The 13415-nt window shown below is 44.6% G+C and overlaps 5 non-coding genes across 5 annotated transcripts; all 5 read right to left on the bottom strand.

The window, feature by feature from the left end:
• Positions 1 to 1372: 1372 nt before the first annotated feature.
• Trnas-uga (transfer RNA serine (anticodon UGA)) lies at positions 1373 to 1454 on the bottom strand. The gene has a single exon. It is a non-coding gene; the product is annotated as a tRNA-Ser (tRNA).
• Positions 1455 to 1653: 199 nt separating this feature from the next.
• Trnas-uga (transfer RNA serine (anticodon UGA)) lies at positions 1654 to 1735 on the bottom strand. The gene has a single exon. It is a non-coding gene; the product is annotated as a tRNA-Ser (tRNA).
• A 186-nt stretch (positions 1736 to 1921) lies between these two features.
• Trnas-uga (transfer RNA serine (anticodon UGA)) lies at positions 1922 to 2003 on the bottom strand. The gene has a single exon. It is a non-coding gene; the product is annotated as a tRNA-Ser (tRNA).
• Positions 2004 to 2204: 201 nt separating this feature from the next.
• On the bottom strand, positions 2205 to 2286 carry Trnas-uga (transfer RNA serine (anticodon UGA)). Its single transcript has one exon. It is a non-coding gene; the product is annotated as a tRNA-Ser (tRNA).
• Positions 2287 to 2485: 199 nt separating this feature from the next.
• On the bottom strand, positions 2486 to 2567 carry Trnas-uga (transfer RNA serine (anticodon UGA)). Its single transcript has one exon. It is a non-coding gene; the product is annotated as a tRNA-Ser (tRNA).
• Between the last annotated feature and the right edge of the window lie 10848 nt (positions 2568 to 13415).

The following is a 13415-nucleotide window of genomic DNA, read 5'->3' as shown; positions in this document are numbered from 1 at the left end:
GCTGCCGTCTGTGAGGCATTGTGAGACTCTTCATGGCCTCCAAGATGGCAAGCGCGCGGCGTCTATCTTGGAGGCCATGCGACTCTTGCTTTAGATCAAAAACCTGTATGTACCATTCGCGCGCGCGCGCGCGTGTGTGTCTGTGTGCGTGTGTGTGTAACAATACACATTAATAAGTATGCACTTACTGGTTGAAGTGCGCACTAGGGGCCGGATTTCGCTATTGCGTTCAACTCTTAAAGGCGAAGCTTAAGGGTCCCCCAATTTTTTTTTATTTTTTCTCTATTTCTTTTTTTGGTGTTGACAAAACCGTGTACTGCGCGATTCCAGTGCACGTTAAAGAACCCCATGTGGTCGAAATTATCCAGAGACCGCCACTTTATCCCCTCGCATAGCCCGAGTCGCTTTGGGACGTTAAACCCTTAAACCAACCTGCATTCTTAAGGGGCTTGAGTTAATTGTTGGCTCAGCGAGCACAGAACCATCACACTATGAACACTTTGCATAAACGAAATGTCGCTATATGGCGCTTTCACTTATCGCACAAGCGTCACCGAGTACGGCCGCCAGAGGTTCGAGGACAAGCAGGCGACCTATGCTTCCACGCTCGTCTAATCATTACACGCTGAGCGTCGCCCAGCTAAAGCTTAGCATTTCACAGCTTTTAATTTATACAGGTATTAGAATTTCCTTCATTGTGCTAAGCAATGTGAAGTGTCACGGTGCGTGCGCATACATCGAGTGCCACCAATTTTTTTTTCATTGCTCGTTAGGCTGTGTGTTCTGGCGCTACAGTCCATTGTGTAAAGCTCCGGCGCAAGGTGCATATAATGTCATTGTTGCTAAATGTGGTTATCGAGATTTCCAAAACTAAAATTAACGTATATAGAACGTTCGCTAGCATGTTGTGGTTGGCACAAATGGTAGCAGGCACAAGTACTTATTTGCAGTCAATTGCAGGTGATATTCAGTGAGTAAGTTTTAAATACACGACGAAATAACAGTTACCACATTAATTAGGGAAGAAAGCCACACGGAAACAAGCATTATATATAATTCACGCCCGCGTGCTAAAAACATGGCCTACATGCGTTCCGTAGAGAACAGCGATGTTTACTGCGTGCGTATCGCAATGACACGCACACATTTTAAGGTAAATGTACGTTCCGCCCACATTAGGACTGACATTCGCGCATGAACTATATTACAATCTGTAAATGTTGCTCAAGGGCGTCACTGTGCAGTTTTACTAGTCGATGAGGTCGATTTCAAAAACATGGCGCAGCCGTCCAGCCACCCAGCAGAGCACGTTATGCGCGCAACTTTTGTCTCCCTTATCGTAAGTGAAAGAAAATTCTATAAAAGAAATATACGCAGTCGACAGGATTCGAACCTGTGCGGGGAGACCCCAATGGATTTCAAGTCCATCGCCTTAGCCGCTCGGCCACGACTGTTGCTGCTTGGCCATCTGTCAATATAAAGGTAGAACTCTTCCGTTTCGTGTCTATTTGAATTTCATTAGAGTGTACTAGTACAGGGGAGTGCTCGGAACGGCCGCAGCACCAATGTACAGAAAGTGAAGCTCAAACAGAGTCAATGTGCGCAACTTTTGTCTCCCTTATCGTAAGTGAAAGAAATTTATAAAAAAATATTCGCAGTCGACAGGATTCGAACCTGTGCGGGGAGACCCCAATGGATTTCAAGTCCATCGCCTTAACCGCTCGGCCACGACTGCCGCTGCTTGGCCATATGTCAGTATAAAGGTAGAACTCTTCCGTTTCGTGTCTACTTGAATTGCGTTAGAGTGTACTAGTACAGGGGAGTGCTCGGAACGGCCGCAGCACCAATGTGCAGAAAGTGAAGCTCAAACAGAGTCAATGTGCGCAACTTTTGTCTCCCTTATCGTAAGTGAAAGAAATTTCGCAGTCGACAGGATTCGAACCTGTGCGGGGAGACCCCAATGGATTTCAAGTCCACCGCCTTAACCGCTCGGCCACGACTGCCGCTGCTTGGCCATATGTCAGTATAAAGGTAGAACTCTTCCGTTTCGTGTCTATTTGAATTGCGTTAGAGTGTACTAGTACAGGGGAGTGCTCGGAACGGCCGCAGCACCAATGTACAGAAAGTGAAGCTCAAACAGAGTCAATGTGCGCAACGTTTGTCTCCCTTATCGTAAGTGAAAGAAATTTATAAAAAAAAATATTCGCAGTCGACAGGATTCGAACCTGTGCGGGGAGACCCCAATGGATTTCAAGTCCATCGCCTTAACCGCTCGGCCACGACTGCCGCTGCTTGGCCATATGTGAGTATAAAGGTAGAACTCTTCCGTTTAGTGTCTATTTGAATTGCGTTAGAGTGTACTAGTACAGGGGAGTGCTCGGAACGGCCGCAGCACCAATGTACAGAAAGTGAAGCTCAAACAGAGTCAATGTGCGCAACTTTTGTCTCCCTTATCGTAAGTGAAAGAAATTTATAAAAAAATATTCGCAGTCGACAGGATTCGAACCTGTGCGGGGAGACCCCAATGGATTTCAAGTCCATCGCCTTAACCGCTCGGCCACGACTGCCGCTTTTTTCTTTCTTTATTGCCTGGCATGGACGTTGTACAGGGCAATCATTGCACATACATATAACACAATACAAAAAGAACAAGCATTGCCATCAGTCCCATTTGGACTGATGTTTTCCTCTTAAAAATACTTAAGGGTTGCCAGAGGTTCAAACCTCGACAACCATTCTGGCTCGATCTCCTGTATTTTACTACACTCAATGAATGCAGACATGCTTTGCCTGAAATAAATTACTGCTGGCTTTGCATCCGGGCCGAAGTGGTATCCGGCCATTCGCGCGCGCCATATACAGTGGAGACCGGTCAACATCACTAAATCAAATGGGACCCCATCATCATTTTTTACTGCGAGATACCTTATCCCGTGTGGGTCTAGTGGAAAATCCTTCTTTATTGTCCTCTGTAAAATGTCCCAAAAATGTACCCCTTCCCAACAATGCAAAAAAACATGGTCTATTGTTTCTGGTTTCTTACATATCAAGCAGTGTGACCCCAATGGTGTAAAAAAGCCCCCTTCCTCTGTGAAAGTCTTTACTGATAGTGTCCCTGTGTGTAACTTGAAGAAAAATGTTTTCACTCCTGTAGGTACCTGCATGTTTCTCACGCGCTTCAGTACATTTTGTCCCGGTCTTCCACTGTATATGGCCCTGTACAATGGTACTGGCAAAACCATATCACATACATTTTTGTACAATTCTTTTCTTCTAACACTTGCTAGATAGTCCAACGAAAAACGAACAGATAAAAAACGTACACTGTCTACCACTTCCTTGAGATAGCCACGCAACGTCACGGGCCGGCTATCCGTAGTGACAACAAGATCTCGTAAAGCACTTCCTAACCTGAGCTGGCATACCGTACGCAAAAACGGATCCCTGACGTCACGGAAAAACAAAAATCTATTTACTAATTGTCTCACAAATAGGTGCGCCAAACCGAGACCCCCGTCCTTCACGCGTCTGAACAAATTGGTCCGTCTGCACCTTTCCCATTCCGAGCCCCATATAAAAACTGCGAACACTCTGTGCAGCCTTTGCGCGTTGATCCTTGAACAATGTAGCACCTGCATTACATACCACAGTTTAGTGATAAAAAACATGTTGCATACAGTAGCCCTAGCAAAAACAGACAGGTTCATGCCTTTCCATCTGTCTGCTTTTTCCTTCGTCTCTTTTGTTTGACGCGACCAATACTCCTCGCTGCCGTTATAACATTCAAGGGGAACACCGAGGTACTTTGTCGGTGTTTCCGTCCAGTGCACATTCGCAAAATGGTCGGGCTTTGAAGTAGTGATGCAGAACTATCGATGGTACTATCGATACTATCGATAGCTGAGTCACTATCGAACTATCGATGGTGAAAAATACTATCGATAGCGCTATCGATAGTAAAAAATTCGATGGTACTATCGATAGTCTAAAATCAACAGCGCGGACTCACTGCAGAACAAACTTGGTTCCCCGCGCGCGTGGTACAGAGCGGAGCCGTCAGAACAGGCTGAAGGGCAAGAAGTTGACATGATTGTGTTCTTCAACAAAGTGCTTTGCTGACACATGATCATAAAGTCAAACTGTTCAGCTGTAGCGGAAAGGAAGCCTTTATACATGTGGTGGGACTACGCGGCTTCAAATTGATATTGCATTTTATGATTTCAAAATAAAAAACAATATCAAGAAGTTAATTGTAAGGTATAACTGGTTGCTTTTATATAAGTGTTCATTGATCGATATATTCCGCCATTTTCACGGCTTAAATAATTAATTTTTCTGCCAAAAATTGTTCACAAATTAAGCGAAGCCGGTAGTAGGCTATCGCAAATATTTTGGCAATATGGCCGACGAGCAACCGCATCGTTATTCACACCACTATTCATAGTATTGTTACGTGGTTGTGACGGTGAAGAATGCTGCAGCAAGACTGGGAAATACGGAGCTCTTTATTTGGACGAACTTGTACCCAGAAGATCAAAACACAATATACCAGCGATACATGCTGCGCAATGATAGCGGCGGGAGCCTTCGTCAGCGTCGTCCTTTATACATAAGTCCTCGAGCCTTCCAGCGTTATCGCTGGTGCTCGCGTAAGCTCTCGACTGAACTCGACTATTCGCGTCCGGGGCGTAATCTTAACGGAATGATCTCAAACAATTATGAAGCTTCTCAAACATTACACCACGGTCTTCGTCAAACGTTGCTAAAAGTCTTTGTGGGTGACTGAACCCGAATACGTCAAAACAAAGCGATAAACACGCGTGGCAGTAATATCGCTAGTAATATTAACGATGGTACTACCCATTGCACTATCGATAGTTTGTTGATAGTAGCACTATCGATAGTTGGTTTACACTATCGATAGTTTCAAAAAAACTATCGATACTATCGATAGTCAACTTACCGATAGTCCTGCATCACTACTTTGAAGGCCACCTTCCGTGCCAAAGCCCAAGGGATTTCCCCCAGTTTACGCGACTCCCTGTGACGCTACAAAAATGTTTCACAACACTTATCGTTTCCTCTACACTTTCTTTGTTCGTACAACACACCGCAATGTCATCTGCATATGCCAGCAGCTTAACTTCCACTGCCGCCAAACTGAAGCCACGTATTTTTTCGTTTTCAGTTATAGCTAAGCACATCGCTTCGATGTAAATACAAAACAGAAGTGGGCTGAGGGGGCAGCCTTGACGCACAGAACGCATTACGTGAATGGGGGCCCCCAAAGACTTGTTAACAATTAAACGTGTTGTGCAGTTCTGGTACGCCAAGGCCACTCCCTCCTTGATGATGGAACCAACATTAATATGATCTAAGATGACAAACAAAATATCATGGGCAACACAATCAAAAGCTTTCTCCAGGTCTATCTGGAGCACAGCAACGCCAAGTAAATCCTCGTCACAACACTCTAGCACACACCGCATCTTGTGAATGTTTGAGCTAATAGTTATGCCTTTGATTCCACAAGTTTGGTGCTCTCCAACAATTTCTTTAATGACACCTTGAAGTCGCGCTGCCAGAACCTTCATAAAAATCTTGTAGTCAACATTGGTCAGCGATATGGGCCTATACGATGTCACCAGTTTAAGTTTTTCCCCTTCGTCCGTTTTAGGAATTAATATCGTATGCGCTTTGCTAAAGGAGGGTGGCAGAGTTTTCCGTTCGTACGCCTCATTGAACAGCTCAGCTAACCCCGGGGACAGTTCTGTTCTAAACGTCTTATACCACGCAGCGGTTAGGCCATCGGGTCCCGGTGACTTTCCGGGGTTCAGATGACCAATCGCGCGTTCCACTTCGCCTTCCGTTATTTTGCCTTCCAAGAGATTTTTGTGTCGTCACTAAGCCGCGGCATGAGCTTAAGATACTCTTCTTTAAAACCATGTACATTCGCTTTTCGAACTGCAAAAAGTGACTGATAATACGCAAAAAAAAGCCCGTTCGATGGTTTCATTGTCGCTCGCGAGAGTCCCGTTGCAATAGACCTTATCGATGTGGTTTTGGCGTCCTTGCGCTTTTTCGAGACCAAGCGCCCTTTTAGTGGGCGTCTCACCCGCGGCAAGATCCTTTGCTCGAGCGCGAACCCAGGCGCCTTGATAACGCTCTCTGTCATGCAGTTCTAATTTTTCCTTGACACTGCTCATCTCGTCTTTACAAGTCCCAGGCTCCCGACTTTCTAGGGCTATCAGCTGCTGCAGTGTTTTCTTCAGACTTCTTTCTTTTATTTGCGCTTCGAATTTTAGCGTGCTCGATCTGTCTAGCGCTTTCATTTTCACCTTCTGCTTTAAACACTCCCATTTCTCTGCGACTGTTTCAGTTTTTTCCATAAGCACTTCATTAATGGTCTCGTGCACTGCTTCTAAAAATGGTTCGTCTTTTAATAACAATGCGTTCAGTTTCCATAACTCCCAGTTGAAAGCCTTACACTGTTTCTTCATGCCTATGCGACACACAACCAAACAGTGACCTGAAAACGACACTGGCTCAACCGAAAAATCGTGACACATAGGCAAAATATCTAGGGATAGGTATATGCGCTCTAAACGCGCATGGCTATTGCCTTGAAATCGCGTGTAGATCACTTCGCGATTTGCTGCGACACATTCATACACGTCATCCAAGTCATTTTCGTTTATTAATTTGCCTAGCACGTCACTGCTTTTGTCACGAACGCCAGTGCTATTGACTCTATCGCGAGCACTTAAAACACAGTTAAAATCCCCTAACAAAACCACCCTCTTATCACACTTTGTCCACTGAAACAGGTTAGAAAAAAACTGAGCACGCTCTTCTACACTATTCGGTGCGTATACGCATATTACTCTGAATTCAGTGGCACCATATACAAAGTCACAATAAACAATTCTGCCTGACTGGCATGAAAAAACACTTTGCACAAGAAGGCTTTGCAATTTTTTCACAAAAAGAACACAACCCGCGGACGTTCCTATCGCGTGGCTTACGACCGCGTAATATCGGTCAGTGAAACGGCGCACCATGCTCCCGGTCTCCTCCTCTCCGTCTACCTTGGTTTCCTGGACGGCTAGGACGTCTATGTCTTGGTCTGTAAGCAACCGCAAGGCCACGACTGCCGCTGCTTGGCCATATGTCAGTATAAAGGCAGAACTTTTCCGTTTCGTGTCTATTTGAATTGCGTTAGAGTGTACTAGTACAGGGGAGTGCTCGGAATGGCCGCAGCACCAATGTACAGAAAGTGAAGCTCAAACAGAGTAAATCCACCTGCGGCGCTGCGATCGGTAGTCTGCAATGTGTGGTCGTTTAAGAGTTGCGCGCGGCTCCGCCAAAGTGGTGCAGAGGCAGAATGCCGCTTCCCACGCAAAAGGCCCGGATTCGAATCGCAGCTGTAGATGGTGGGTTTTTATTTTTATTGTCACTTTTTACAGCTGTACTGGTTTTGCTTTGTTTCTTAAAACTAGCTTCAGTTGCTACGTACTGCTACAAAATGTAACGTAAAATGTGAAGTCTCGTTTTGAGTGTCGTATAAGCAAAAATTTTGGAGGCCATACTTTACGTTTTTGTTGAATGCCATGCGGTGGCACTGCAGATAATTACGCTCACTGTCAGATTTCTTCCATCTCACTTCACATTTCATGTTACTTTTTGTAGCAATACACAACAACTGAAGCTAGTTCTAGTGATAGCAACTACGTGACTGCTACCATGCGCTAGTCTACTGCAGACCTCTCAACCGTGCTTCGAGCGAAATGATAAACTTTCACTTATAAACATCGATGCTAATGATAAACTTACAAAAGCACAATCTATTTCAAACAAGAAGAATGAGGCTTAGCCAGATCCATCTGATCACCGATCAAACCCATGCCACCGTACTTGCAGTTCACAATACATATCGCCTAGCTGGTTCCATTATTTTTTAAAGGAAATTATATGCCCGCACTCACTCGTATCGGTTCTTTGTATCGGGCACGAGGTTAGTCAGAATAAAGGGCGAAAACAAATAATGGCTTGTATTGCTAAAGTATACTGCCAGTATACCGGCATCCGTAGCAACTGGAGCCGACGACAGCTGTGTGACCTAAATCGAAATCGACCTTTCCATTTGCTCGAAAGTATGGGCCACTTCAATACGGTAAGCCCGCACAGATATGAGGACACTGGCGATGTTGCTTTTGGAATGAGACAACGGCAAAACTGGAAAGCATTCAGCTGTATTTATTCTTGTTCTTGATTAGAAGCACATCCATGAATGCATCGGCGACCAGGGGCGATCTCTGCAGATGTTAGAAATATAGTCCTTAAACCAGTTCACTGTGTAGGTGTATCGTAACTTTCGTGAAATAAACACATAAGTATGACACAAACGACAAAGTGGATACACTGCTACGTAAAAATAATCTCGTAACTATTTTCCACGCCGCTATGATACATTCTACGCACAGTTAAACCTCGTTGTAACGAAATTGAAGGGGCGCCGCGATTTGCTTCTTACAACCAATATTTCTTTATAGCCGCAGCGAGAATTTGCTGCGGATATTATGCAATGTATATACTCAAAACAAATAGCGGGCGAAATAGCATCTCGCCGCACCTCGGTACACAACAGAATAAGCGCATTCCGGAGATAAAAAGTAAAAGCCACGCACCTACTTTATCGGAGTTCAAAATACATAACACTCACTTAACTCGGAGGATGCGTGGCGGGAGTTTTGAACTGCTAAATACAGTTGTCGCGCTGCGCACCGTCTCAATCTGCATTATGCACTGTCGTGACATTGGCTTAAACTTTTCTTTCATAACAAAATTTCTTCGTCATATCTCGTAACAGGCAAATTTTACCTTGTTAAAAGGAGGTTTCAAATACATTGGTTTCTATGGGGACTTTCAAGGGGAATTACGATTTGTTTGTTATATCCGTTATTTTGTTATGACCCGTCTCGTTATAACGAAGTTTAACTGTATATGTCTTGACCATAGGTCGGCAAATAAATTGGAACTCACTCAGACTCACTCGCGAAATATATTTTGCTCTCATGGCTCACTCGGGCTCACACTCACCGAAATTCTCCTCAACCCGAATCACTTGGACTCAGACTCAGTAAACTTTTTTCCATCTGGACTCACTCGGACTCAGACTCACCAACATATTACCCAGCCGGACTCACTCAGACTCAGACTCACGGCTTCACCTGAGTCTGAGTGAGCCTGAGTGAGTCGACTCATGAGTCCGTTAGCGTAAAATTAGCTTTTGCGATCATGGTGACAATGCCCTTTAACGCCAATATCTCACATAATTGGTTCTCTACGATATGCCTTCTGATCTTGTACCTTTTCAAATGCGAATTATCACTTGTTTTATTTCAGTAAGGACATTTTTATCAAATACGTGACTTGCACGAGATATTTTTATCCAGAACTTCTCGTGAAAGTCTTTGCTAGGGTAGGTCATGGCACCCTTCACCCTAACTCACGCCTCTGATCAATAAATGTTGAGATGGCGCATGAACTTAAGTGCGTTGATATATGTGTGAATAGATTTGAGTATAAACGTAAGCCGATATACGGCTGATAGTAATGCTGAAGATGAGTAGATAGGAGCCATCCCTATCGAAAATTCTCATATGACACATATGCCTCGTATCCAATAATCTCGTATGAACACATATGAATCATATGTGTTCTCGTATGATCATGCGAGATTATTGAGTATGTGTCATACGTGTCATTTTTCGATAGGGATAGGTCGCAATAAAAGGTGAAGCTCACTCGGACTCAGACTCACCAATATTTTCCTCAACCGGACTCACTCGGACTCAGCACTACTAAAATTTTCCACTATCGGACTCACTCGGACTCAAACTCACGAAAATATTACTCACCTAGACTCACTCACACTCAGACTCACGGCCCGATCTCAGTCTGAGAGAGTCTGTGTGAGTCGACTCATGAGTGAGTTTGCCGACCTATGGTCTTAGCCAACGCCTCCTCTAGAAACATGCCTGCGGCGTCGCTGGCTATCCCATTGTAGCCGTCCTGCCTTGAGTTGTGGTCGCTTGTCGAGAGATGGCGCCACGTTCTCCCCTATTGTTTTCAATGGGGCTGACGTAGTGTGACGTCGAGGGGGGTAATGTGCGCATGCGCAAATGTGTGTTGCAAGCGGCCACCGCAAGGATCGCCAACTACTGCCCTCATTAGAAACGGTGAAGGAGGGAAAGGGTAGGGCAGGAGGTTTTTGGCTCACGCGGCAGGCATCTTTCTAGAGGAGGCGTTGTCTTAGCACACTTTGTAAAGGTCACAATAAAGAAACCAGCCCTCTTGCGAGCGTAGTAAACGAAGTCTCGCGCCTTTGCTTCGACCGCGGCACAATGCTTTAGAGTTAAATATGAACGTTCGACGGATATCCGGTCGGTCAAGCAATGAACGAACTTGAATGATCGAATTAGCAAAGATACGTGGTGGGCTGGTTGGCATTGGCGTCCTCGTGATTTGCATTCGTTGGTCTGTGTGCTTCCGTTCGGTGTCTACTTAGCGCAGAATTAGAATGGCAAATGCTACGTTTCACAGTGACATTCTAGCATGGTTTTCGGCATGGCCATTCAACTCTAACTTTATTCACTGAAACTACCCACAATATAGCAACTACTCTAGACAGACAAAGCCAAGCTGACAGTATAGGTTGAGATTGTGAATAAAAGTAAATATTCAGCAGCGTGTCCTTTCAAAAATTATTGTTGAAGCTAAAACCGATAAAGAAAGGAACTCGTTTGCAGCTTGGATTCTTTCAAGCAGACAAGTCGTGTTGATTGAGTATGCGAATTCAATCGCTAGCTGCATCTCGAAGCAGTCTATTCTTGGTCCTCCTTTTTTTCCTCGTGCTTGATATTTTGCGCAACATTACCCGCAATTTATGCAGCTCGTTTGGCAGGGTTGTGTTTTGCGTCAGGAAGTTACTTCGCCTTACACCCTATACTGGATAACCTTTACCACAGGTGCACATTTTCAAATCCTAGTGCAACTATATTTTACGGGTCACAATGTAGCCTATATGTTTGTAACCCTTATTTTAGGTATACATTAGAATCTGTAACCCTCAGTATTATAGGTACGTACACACGCTTCACATATTTTACTGGTTACACTAAAAAATCTGGTCTTCACCTTTCGCGCCCACTAATGTTGGCATATATTTGCCAATCAACAATGTATTTAACCTCACTCCTGCACACGAAAGTAACTCAATGCCAAACATCTTTTTTAATTATACTTAAGATGATCATCCGGATTTCAACAAATTTCAAATAAAAAAGGAGAGATTGTTTCGCTTTCCTCGTCACCTGCGCAATTACGGTAACTGTTATAAAGCAGACAACTAATACAGTAAGATGCTATTGCAATGTTTGGTCTGTATTGAAGCGCTTCACTCTGCACTCACTAAATGACACGAGTGCCTGCGCTATCTTCAGTAACGCACGCATCTGCAGCCTTTAGTGTGCTCTAGTTCAGCACTCCAATACTGACCATAAGCTAATGTGTGCCAATATGTGCCAATATTCGTGGGCACCGAAGCATAACGGAGCCATGATAAGACTTGGCCAATGTTATGAAATATAAATGTTCACAAGAGTGCTCAGTTAATCACGTTGGAATTTTGCAGAGTAGGTAAATGTGTTGCCGAAGGGCCATAGAGAAAATTCCTGGGAACGTCGTTCGCGCACACACGCACAATTTTTTTAGAAATCACAGATTAGAGTATGATCCAGACTGACGAGACTCCTTTAGCGGATGTCAGTTTTTAGCCAACCTCAGTTACATTTTATTCAATGTGATGCACGTTGATTTCCATGACAAAAAAAAAAAAAAAACTTCGCCTGCAAGAGCTTCGCCTTCAAGAGTAGAACGCGATAGCGTAATCGGGGCCCCGTGCGCATCGCCTTCTCAATTACTAGCCTGCCTTCGGTTCTCGGTGCATGCCTCAACCGTGCCGTAAGGAAACGAACAACTGTGCGCGTAACATTGGGCGTTTCAAACTATCCTAGAATGCCTATTGCAAGAACAGTTGTTAAGTGCCCACTGCGCCATTATTCTTCCTTTTGCGAATCAGGGAAGGGCCCACTACGCGTCCGTATGAAACACGAAAACCTACGCAGTTGTTCACTTTTTTTATGCTTGTGTCGATGATGATAAATATGTCTGAGCGCTTTGCAATGGGTGAGCCTTTAAAACACCCACTCGTTGCGCAATTCGCATGCTTTGACGCCTGGTGCAATTCTACGCTTCTGCCACGCGATATTAAATGAGTTAAGGGGGCTCCTTCCACTACATGACATTCATATAGTGTTTTTTTTTTCCGAAGCCGTTTCAAGAATAGCGTGCTCTGTGGTAGCACACCTGTTTGCCACGCAGACGGCCTGGGTTCGATCCTTCCGCGAACCCGGAGATTTTTATTATTTGTTTTATTTGCATCTTTCTCGAATATTCATATAGTTTTTCTCCCCCCCCCCCCCCCCCAAAAGTACTTTCAAGGAATAGAGTGCTCTGTGGTAGAAGACCTGTTTGCCACGCCAGGCGGCCTGGGTTCGATCCTCACTCGAACCCGAAGATTTCATTATTTGTTTTATTTGCATCTTTCTCGAATATTCATATAGTGTTTTTTTTTTCCGAAGAAGTTTCAAGGAATAGAGTGCTCTGTGGTAGAACACCAGCTTGCCACGCAGACGGTCTGGGTTCAATTCTCACTAGACCCCGAAGGCTTTTATAATTTATTTTATTTGCATCTTTCTTGTTTTCTTGGTCATGGACAACATGATGATTTTTTCCCTCACAACCAACGACGCCGACACCGACACCGGAATTTCCGCGAAACGTGCTCTTTAACGCTATCGCATTAAAATAGGAACACATTGTTACGCGTCGTGAAACACAGAGAGGGGGAGCACTTACAAGAGGACCGCAGTCTAACAACATAGAAACCAGCTCGCACTCGGAGCACAAACGCCCCACTTCGTCTTCGTTGACATGTAATCGCTTTCTCGGTCTGCTTTCTAAAACTTATGTTGTATCGCAACGATGTTGTGTTTCAGTGAAATCTGTGAGGAGAGGAACTGATTTCGTGCGCTTGAAACGGTCTTTTTTTAATTTGGAACGTGGCCTGGACGCTCAGAAGAAGCAACCGCTCACGCGCTGCAGAAGCCCACCAGTACAGTGGGAAAGCTGGTCAGAATACGGGCATTCTACTCAAGGGCCCGTTCGTAGAACTAGGGTTCTCAGCTCACGGCTGCCGTAACCAAGAGGAACGGCCGGCAGCAGTCGTAAAATCTTTCAGTTCCAAAATGGCTGTCCCGGCTACGTGTATTAAATTGGGAATAAACAAATTA

Source organism: Rhipicephalus sanguineus, chromosome 1, assembly GCF_013339695.2.
Source record: "Rhipicephalus sanguineus isolate Rsan-2018 chromosome 1, BIME_Rsan_1.4, whole genome shotgun sequence".
NCBI classification, from domain to species: Eukaryota; Metazoa; Arthropoda; class Arachnida; order Ixodida; family Ixodidae; genus Rhipicephalus; species Rhipicephalus sanguineus.
This window is presented reverse-complemented; position numbering and strand designations above follow the sequence as displayed.